The 10914-nt window shown below is 36.7% G+C and overlaps 1 long non-coding RNA gene across 1 annotated transcript; it reads right to left on the reverse strand.

Moving 5' to 3' along the window:
* Positions 1–6853: 6853 nt before the first annotated feature.
* On the reverse strand, positions 6854–10013 carry LOC131312630 (uncharacterized). The gene is made up of 3 exons (XR_009195927.1): positions 9944–10013; positions 8689–8888; positions 6854–7221 (listed from the first exon to the last, which is right to left on the reverse strand). It is a non-coding gene; the product is annotated as an uncharacterized LOC131312630 (long non-coding RNA).
* Positions 10014–10914: the final 901 nt, after the last annotated feature.

The raw sequence follows: 10914 nt of genomic DNA on the forward strand, positions 1-10914 counted from the left end.
TGAAGCGGTAAAAAGTAGCAGTAGGAACCGAAGTAGTAGTAGTACTTTTTTTCACTTTGTTATTACGACTCCACTCGAGCGGCCACGCGTACTTGCAAAGAACATGGCTAGGAACTCTGTCTTCCTCAAATCACAACATGTGTTTCCGAGGTTTCGGTGGCATGCCACGTGTCCAACTGGGTTTTATTCTTCTGCCTAGGAAGTTGCCAAGTGGCATTTTTCTATGTGCAATATACATTTAAGCCTACCCCACAGCTCAATATTCACCGCTCCTCCTCACCGCTCTCAATCTCATCGTCTAAAAGTGTTTTAGACACTCTTTCCTAGAAGAATTTTTTTAAAATCTGAATTATTGATTGCCGAGATAAATGGTGATATGTTGACCGGTGAATATTGAGCGGTGGGGTAGCCTTGCTCCAAGACACTTGTTTGTGAATGTGTGTGTTACAAGCTTATATAGTGTAGAACTCGGCTTAAATTTCCAGCTCTGTTATCCGCAGAGACAATTTGCAGAGAACCACGCAGAGAAAAACGCGTTTGGCCCCATTCGGGTCCCGAAAAAATTTAGAAAAATTCGCCCCTACGAATCCAAAAGTAATACTTACCGATATCCGCTGGAGCTAATTTTTTACAGGGCCCCATAAAATAATATTCAAAAATTTATGGATATTTTTCTAGATTTCTTCAGGACCCGAAATGGAGCCAAACGCGTTTTTCTCTGCGTGATTCTTTGCAAATTGTCTCTACTGTTAGAATTTTTGTTAAATTTCCCAATCAGAAAAATAGACGATGACAAATCAAATGGTTTATTTTGTTCTGCAAAAATATGTTCGCCTAGTACACATTTTGACATTCTTTAATTAAATTGGACTCCCCATAAGGTTTAGCGAGAAGCTACTGAGTTAAAAACTAAGGGGTTCAACATCTTTACATAGACTCAATCTTTAAACTCGCCCTTAAAAGTCAAAGTACACTTGATGGGCCTTACATCATGAGTACTGTTATGTGTACATATGCCATGTACATACCATGTGCATATAGACTTTTGTGGGATCCATCTTTGGTCCCACGAAAATGATTTGAATAGCTTATTATTTTTAAAATATTTTTATAGAGATCTGTAAAAAATCAGCTGAACCCAATATCAATAAGAGTTTTTTCTGAATTTGTAAAAAAAAATAACGTACCCATAGCATTTTTGTTGGGGATATAGGGGTACGCTGCACGCGTAGTTGCCTTGTGTGTCAGCATAGTTCCTTTTCTTTTAGTGAAATATTTTTTGCAATATATTATACTCCAGATAGATTCCAAAATTTATCTTTTTTGAAAACATGGAAAAGTAGTGCAAAATTCAATAACGCCCCAATTTTCATAACTTCATTTTGGTTTTTTTTTTTTTCCGTTAATGGTATTTTTGGACTCATCTTGTCTTCAAGTTAAAGACAACTTTATTTCTAAATGTTTATTTTTTCATAATTTAATCTTTAGTTATTCGTCATAATTTTTGAAATTACTCATTCGTCTCGATGAGAAGAACAAGAAATGTATAAAAATATGGACCAAAGTTTTAAAAAAAATTCAGATAAGACAACAATTTTTGAAATTACTCATTCGTCTAGTGTTTACAAGGTGACCCGACGGTGTCGGTTGGTGTCGACACTGGTCCCTTAGGCAAGTGGCAGTCGTGATGCACGTGAAGGCCTGATGATATTGAGGCAGGAATGCTAAATGGGAAGCAGGCTTGTGGGACAAGACAATCGAGAAAAACAGCTAAGTATTGGGAGCTAGGGTTGGATCACAAAATTGGCCAGGCAGCCTTGGGTTGGCTCGGGCAAAACGGAGGCAGACTTGAGTTGGCCCTGGTAAACGGTTATTGACGGTCAACAGCATTCTACACATGTTGCTGGGAGCATGGGACAAGTGTCCAAGGCAGAAACGGGCTGCATGCGGTGCTAGCAGCATGGGACGAGTGTCCCAGGCAAAAACGAGCATTAATCGCTAGTTATCTCCAGGCAATTTCATATTTCAATGTGCATGCACATTGTGGCAAAGCCAGCACAACCCTAGGGCAGTTGGAGGTGTCAACTGCAAGATCATGGGTTGGCCCCATGATCTCATGTACTTAGTGGCCACGTTTTTATAATTGTAAGCCTATATAAGCAAGGCATTTTCGTAGTCTAAGGCAGAGGAATGTTCTATCTAGGCTCTTGAATGCATTCCTTTGTAAGTTGGGGTTTAATAAAAGTTGGGACGGTTCCCATAACTCTTGTGTGCGTGTTTCTAGATGTTCAAACATATCGGGTGTGTGACTAAACACTAGTTGGCTGAGACCAAGTTGTTGGCAAACTTGGTGCCATCACGGGCAAATTTCTAGGCGAAAAATAGCCCCGTGACAGCTATTATGGTAACGATGCTTTGCAAAAATCCAGTGAAGAAACGGGACCTGAATTACCATACCACAGTAAACACAAAATGTAAGCTATGCTGAGAACCAAGCAATCTGGGAACCATATGAACAAGAAAACTCATAATGTTCACCAACATAGTTTGATAAGCCTATGCAGTAAATTATGTACAAACCAAATACAACACAATTTATTTACAAAAAATAAGAACATTGATCGTCGATATAGAAATAAATTATCTAGTCCAAGCGTTATCTAAAATTGAAGCTCCATCGAAAATAACGTGGAGACCAACCATCAACAAAGCACAAAAATCAACAGAAACCATCAGCAAGCTCCATTGTGAACATGTAATTTAAACCTATTCTCAAAGGGATTGAAATGTGAACATTTCATAAAAATGCTCCACCAAAGAAGATGTGTACAATGAGAGAGGCAATCAACAACAGAAGTGACCAAGTGTTTCTTACCAATGTGAGAGCCCATTTCACTGAGAACAAAGAAGAAATTGTCAATCATTAACAATCTTACCAATGTGATCAAGTGTTTCTTCATCTCTTGAACTAAGAGCGTCGAAAACTATAAAAAAAAAAATTGCACATGAGGGTAACTATGTTCCTCAACTTGTAAAATTTTTACCATTCAATTGAACAATATAAGCAGTCATGAATAAATACATATGTTTCTCTGCATCAAGAGATGAATTGTTTCCTAAACAAGGGAAAAAAAGAGACAATGATTGTGTGTATTGCACATAGCACAAAAGAAAAAGCCTAATCAAGTCGATTAGTTTTGTATTGTAACATCCTTAAGAGATCCATATATCATGATAAAAGCCAACACAATAGCTGCCTAGGTTTATCAAAATAGCAACCTACTTCATGTCATTAGAGAATATAGACAAAAGGTTACCAAAAAGTTTTAAACAACTCTCATCACAATTGAGACTCATACCAGGCTTATATCACGAGTGTATCTGAAAGAAAGCATCCTTGCCTCACCAATTCCATTGATGATGTTTCCGTAGATGCAAAACAACATTCAGCTAACATTAAAAGACTTGTGGAATTTACTGAAGTATGGAACAACCACCAACTATTGCAACCAGAAAAACTAAATTGTCAATTGACTCAATTTAAAAAAAAAATCTTGCCGAACTTAAATTATGTTTCTGTTACAAGATTTACAAAGGAAGGAAGATATAAAGGAAATGAACAGATAAGAAAACCCAAGTGACAGAAAAGAATTCAAGTCCATGACTCAAACATAGCCTAAACATGGAAGTGAAAGACCACTTGATCCGAGCAAAGAAAGCAAATAGGCTGCATTAATTCAAATCAATACCTTCCAGCGATTGCTAGATCACTCATTGCTTGGCTCTGATGGTTTTGGGCTCTGATTTTGCGAACTTGTGGCTCCAATGAGCTTCTTTACATATTTTTCATCACTCATTCACCTTCTCAGACCTGTAAAAGTAAAATGTCACATCACAAAATGAGAAGTAACCGGCCATGAACCACAAGACTCAAACTCGTAGAACATGCAACCAAAAAAGAAATTAAATAAAATACTGAAACTATGGATTAACAAGCAACCGAAAATCTTTTTATTATGAAGAAGTCAAACCAAATGGATCCAGTCAAAAGCATGGGGCAAAAACATCCCATGAACCAAACAATATCCAAGAATCAACAATAATAAAAAGTACCCAAATATGAGACAAAGTATTTCGAATGCGGAAGCGATAAATAAGATTAAACTAGGATGAGACACCCCAAGGAGGTCAAACAAAAAGAAATCCCCGAGATGCTGCCAGAGTCCTTGCCTAACTCCCCAACTTGTCTGAAAAAGAAGTTGGAATCAATCCGTCAGCTAACTAGCTCAGTGAATGACAAAGCATGTATAAATAAAGTTTGAAAGCGGGAATTAAAATAACTTACCATTAAACCATAATTTGGCATACGAGGTATACAATAGAATAACAAATTAATCCAATGAAGCACTTATCCAATAATCATTCTTAGTGGTGATCACAACATCAAATCCATCAACAATGGGGAACCATAATCAAACAGTACCATGGCCAAAATAAATATCTCAAGATTAGATCCCATATCGAACTTAGAGTCACCAGGGTTGACAGCCTGTGGTATTTTTCCTTAAGATGATCCGGCAAAAGAAAACCATTGAGCATTAGGGTCACCGGCCTAATCCGGTCTCTTCCCCAACGGCCAAGGTCACCAACACGAAGAGGCATAATTTTCCTGAACATCCGAAAATAACTGTTCCTATTAATATCCACCAAGTTCTCACCAAAAAACTAATAACAACTAATCTTAGCAAAAGTTACTGCATGCCAATTCAAAGAATGAAATATAAACATTTGTGTATTTTCAATTAACAGTTATAATTTTTTCTAAAGAATCATCTAAGGGACACGGGGAAGTTCGAAAGTACGTAACATGCTTAACCACTCACCTGGGCCCAAATATGATGCAACTCAAATGAGCAAAAATATGCTAACTTGTACAAGATAAAACATATAAAGTAATTAACTAATATTAATATCACACTGACTAAGTAACTAGGAATTCGATTTACCAATAATCTACCCAACCAAGCCTAATTCTAAATTACTAACTCGTAAGTAGCGAACCAAAACCCAAATCACATTAAACTGCCATGCCACTACTGTTTTCCTCCAATTCTCCCATAACAAATCCTAGAGATAATGGCGGCCTAAGACGTGTTTTGATAATTAATCCCGCCAAGGATAAGCTAAGAACATTTATTAATGCTGAAAATGTCCTTGGTGGGTATTAATTATCAAAACACGTCATTGGCCGTCATTTTCCCCAAATTCTACTTTAATCCTCACATCCCATATTACTAATGAAATCAAGGAAGTACCATTTTAATGTATCGCGGGAACATAACCCCCAAAACCACGCAACTCTACTGTAACTGGTAATGATAAAATCATCCCACAAAACTCCAATACTTCAGCACCTCCCAAAAAATATTTGCATCGGATCACCACCACGCACACACACATCACACAAAACGCCAACCCACACATAGCGCACACACACACACACTAAAACCCCTTTGTGTTTCTCTCCACTTCACAACCAGAAACACCACCCAATAAATTAACTAACATCTAATATCCAACCCAAGGCCTAATCTCTCTCTCTCTCTCTCCAGATATAGTTTTTCCAAGACCCAAAACCCTAACTTATATTTCTACGTACGTGTATGTATGGAAGACTAACCAAAACCCACATTTATAGCCAAAGATATTTACAATAATTTAAATGCTAAATAAAGATAATTACAATATCCACCCACACTATATACAAATCAGAAGACTTAGCAAAATAAAACTTATACCACCGAAACCACAATAATTCTATTACGGCAAATCAACCCAACAATAAAAGCCAAAATTTAAATAAAAAACTAATAATTGAAGATAGAAAAGTCAGGGCGTAACATCCTTCTCCCCTTGAATAAATTTCGTCCTCGAAATTGAATACTAACCTCATGCATAAAAAGATGGGTATGACTCGAGCACCTCTGTTCTAGGCTCTCAAGTAGCTTCTCACACAACGTGATTGTGCCACAATACTTCAACCAATCAAATCTTTGTTTTTTTGGCCAAGTACATTTCCCTTTGTGTAAAAAAAACTCAACAGATTGTTCATCATAGGTTAAGTCACGATGAAAATGAAGTGTCTTGTAATCAAAACAGGGAAGGACTATGCATATACTTCTACAACATCGATATATGCAAATTTTTATGAACTCTAGCCAAACTAGGCAGCAACGCCAAATGATATGCCACCCCACCAACGTTGTCCAAAACCCCCAAAGGCCCAACATAGCGATGACTCTATTTTTTCTACAATTAATATTCAATTCCTATTTTAAACTTCAATTCCTTCTACGATTAATATCTGCATAACTCATTTTGTTTTTACATCTAATCCAATTTCTATGCCATCAATAATCTTATCAACTAAAATGATCACCTTAACTCATGGTATCAAGTCGCCTAAAAAATTCCAAAGCTCTAAAACTTATTTGTTGTCCATCGTTGTATGAAATTAAACATGTAACTAATCTCGAACACAAATGTTCCAACACTAACCAATATATCACTTCCTTTAAGATATACGAAAATCCAAATATATCAAACAAATCTAGTGCTCATCCCTGTCTTGAACTAAAGCATCAACAAACTACCACATTGATATCTCCTCTGGCAAAATAATTTTTTTTTCCAACGACTTATCACATATGTTTTCCTATCCTATAACAGTATTCAAAAGTCAACATTCCACAAACACACCCTTGTCGTCACAAACTCGTATTTCCAACAATTAATTCAGAATACTCAATTACTTCAAAGATCACAAAACAAGGACTACTTATTGGACTAAATCTTTAAGATTCATTGTTTTACATAGCTCTAAAAAATAGGAACCTCAACTAATTTTACACAATGATGCAGATATACATTAACTGATCAGAATTTTGTCAAAGTTATATGTCTATATTATCCATACCTGCACTTGTAAACCACAAACTAATTTACAAAGCATCACCATGATCATGCACACAGTTGCACAAAGAGAAACTATGAAGACGATGAGGAACTCAACTCATTGGATGTATTTGGGGATTTCGCCTTTTCTTAATAGAGAGAGGGAGTAATCCGCAGCATCAAAGAAATCTTGGATGTTATGGAGGGATAGCTCCTCAGAAGCGAGCAAGAAGATGGCACGAACCTTTGCTTTTTTTGCCAGTCGTGCTGCCAAGTTTAAGCAGCAAATCAGGGGAGTTAAGACTCCACAATATAATAAAGATGTATAACAATAGTAAATATGTTCACTAAAATAAATGCTAGGAGAACTATTTTCGGGCACACAAATAATGGATTGCAATCAGAACAGGACCAAGGCACATCATAAATGCAAGTTCAATATGCGCTGGCCACAACGAAAGCATAAATGAAAACAACAGTAATCAAAATTATAAATATTAATCATCAATTCCTAATACTATCGATAAGTTTCTACAAAAATAAAAGTACCATGGAAAAGTAATAAACAACAAGGAAATCATTTTCTTATTTCAAAGACTAAACCTATGAAAGCGAAACGAATTCACATATTCCTTAAATCAGAAGTCATAGAAATGCAATTTCAGCACTAAAAATAAGCTATAACAAATCTCTTCTTACTTCTGGTAAAGTCATAGATATGCAATTTCAGCACTTAAAATAAGACATAACACATCTCTTCTTACTTTTGGTACCAAATTTGCCTTTTCTCGGGTTATATTCACTTTCTATTTGAACAGACAAATTCAAATGGAGAAAATGCACACACCAGCAACTCCCTTAACCCATTGCAACGACAAACATGCAATATGTGTATAACGATCAAACAAAGAGCTGAAAATTCAGAACAACAACTCCCAAACATCTCACACAAAAGAATCAAATGCGCAAGAAAAGCAGTCATCGTCAAACAACCCAAAACAGGAAAATACCTAAGGTGCAAAGCGATGAATCATGCATCTAAGCAAAACACAAGCCCAGAAGGAGAGATCTAGAGAGAGCGTCGATGTCGAATCGGCTCGGATAGACCTATCGCAGTTATGACGAGGGGATCGGACAGTGGTGAACAGTCCACATCTGGTGGAGGAGAGAGAAGAAGACGGAAAGCTCTGGAAAACATGTCCACAGCCACTATAAGGCAGAACCCAGGTATTCTCTTTTCCCTAGCGCGCCACGTATCCTACATTGCTAAACAGGTAAAATTACAATTAAGGATATCCCAGTTAAGAAGTGAGGCCCAACAGTTGAGGGGCAAAATTGTCCCAAATTAAAATTTCGCCATGCCACCTATCGGCTCTTTTATATAAGCTAGGTGGTTAGCTTCGTGCTCTGTACAATAGTCATGCTCGTTGATTTTTTGTGACCAAGGATTATTCGGTTTATATTAGTATGTGTACGTGTGATTGTAGATGTATGATTACATAATTGAATGCATTTGGTATAATGTAAATATAGTAGATTCTAGATATTGGTAAGAGAATACAAGGATTCAAAAACATGATAAGCAAACTTTATATATACATGCAGTGGCAGTAGCAAAATTCATCTCTTGAAACAAAGTCTTGAGATGAATACAAAACAAAATCTTGAGATGAATACAGTTTCCATGATTAAAAGTATCGAAATAAAAGCTTGGGTAATACAAAAGTGCTACACCTTAGGAGGAGGACTGGAGGAGTTATAGTTCAAGTGACCAACAACCTAAGAGATGGCCTGTTCAGCTACTTTCTAAGACGGCTACATCATTTGCGTTTCTATTGCCAATAACGATTGCATACACTCTACCATTGGTGTTGAAATGATCATCTTTTTCCTTACCCAAAACCTTAACAAACGGTGCGGAAAGAGCCATGAATCTGCAATTAGAAAACAATAATGCCAACAAAGAATAACCTATTATTGAAATAGTTAAAAGGTACCTATGATACACAGCACTCAAGGTTTTGACAAACACTGCACATCATTTGAGGAGATCTTAGATAGGAATTAAAAGCACTTCACGCGCTAACGCAATATAAAGGTATATAGAATATTAAACAACACAATCCATAATTTGACAGTAATAAAAAAATGTATCCAAAAGAACTCGATAATATAATACAAATGCAAACTGAGAAAGTTCAACTGTTATCCAAATCTAATAAGGCCAGTAGTTCTGTTCAAAATTACTAAAACACCCAGTCAAAATATATTACATATGACTAAAAATCAAATGACAGATTTGAAATCAATCATAGTTTCCGAAAGTGTCAGATTCATTCATGTAATCAGAATCCTCGTTGTGGAATTGATCGTGTTGCAAATCAGCATAGTATTTAGTCTCAAGCCTAGAGGACTCTTTTTCAAACTCATCCTCAACAATGCTATTACAATCACCAAATTTAAACTGGGACATTTTTCAAGAATCTATATAAATTGCCAACTGATGTTTGAATCAAGATTTCTCAATCGTTGTATGAACTCAACCACTTGTTCTTTCATAAGTTGAACCGAAGTTGTAGGCTTGCTAGAAACTGACTCAGTTGAACTCTGACCCTTTTGACCAGTGTTTTAAATCGCAAATGGCGCACCATAGCGCAAAGGTCCCGTGGAGCTCACGCCTTTTCGACGCGAGGCGCAAAAAAAAATAAAAAATAAAAATCTTGTTACAAGGCGCAATTTATTAGAACAAGATTTCAACACAAACAAACACTTATAAAAACATTCAAATGACGTCAAAGATAACATTTCAATAGTTAAACAGAAACCCTAGTAAAAAAAAATTAAAATTTGACCAGCAAAAAAAAACGAACATAAGTCGTCGAGAAAAAAAACAGGGACTGACTCTGTCGACTGTCAAGAGAGAAAGCGCGCACGAGAGAGAGAGAGAGAGAGAGAGAGAGAGAGAGAGAGAGAGAGAGAGAGGACATACCTTGAGAAGTCGAGATACGAGAAAAAGTCGTCTGGGTCCTGAGATGTCGAACAGAGAACTCGAGAAGAAGTGGTCTTTTTTTTTACATAATAATGCTAGGCACACAACGTACGGACGCACAACCTCTCACACAACCGCTGACGTCATTCTCAAAACGACGTCGTTTTTCTTTAAAAAAACAGGTCGCAATGAACAGTCGCCATTCTTCCCCTTCCCCATTTCACGATCAGAGATTCAGAATACAAACTAAGGGGGCGACCACCACCACCCAACCCGGCGCTCCCCCATAGCCGGAGACCGCCATCACCACCGGCCTCTGGGTACCCTGGCGCTGTCTCTCTCTCTCTCGAGAGAGAGACCGTTGTTACACTTGCTTCAACAAAATCGAATAAAACTTGAAGAGGTAAAAATTTCGAAATTAGATGGCTTGATTCGAAACATGTAAATCACTCATTTTTTCCTACTAATCTTCCCCATTTTGTGTTTCTTCCTTAGACTTCTTTGATTTTAATACAAATCAGTTTGCCCTAATTTTCCCAAAAAAAAAAAAAATCCTCTGTTCTGAGATTAGGGTTGCTCGAAATTGGGGCTTTTCTAAAATCAGAGCTTTGAAGGTATTGTTGTATCCTACTTGATTGGCATTGTTGTATCCTACTTTCTTTCCTTAAATTAGGGCTTTTGTGTATCTAGAACTGTTACTTAGCTAGATTTGTTTCATTTTATAGAAAAAGTTATTGTGCTCTAACTTTTTAGAATTACTTCATATAATTGTTGGCTATCTGAGAATAGAGATTCATTTTATCCTAACATCCCCATTTGATTAATGTATTTACAAAGAACCATGCTCCCTTCTGTCTTGTTTATCATATTTGAACCCGATATTGGCAAGCCACCCAAAGGCTCTATATGTACATACAGATGTTATGTGTAGATTTTAAGGCATTTGATTTGTTTTCTCTATTTTATTGTGT

This window comes from Rhododendron vialii, chromosome 13a (assembly GCF_030253575.1).
Source record: "Rhododendron vialii isolate Sample 1 chromosome 13a, ASM3025357v1".
Lineage (NCBI taxonomy): Eukaryota > Viridiplantae > Streptophyta > Magnoliopsida > Ericales > Ericaceae > Rhododendron > Rhododendron vialii.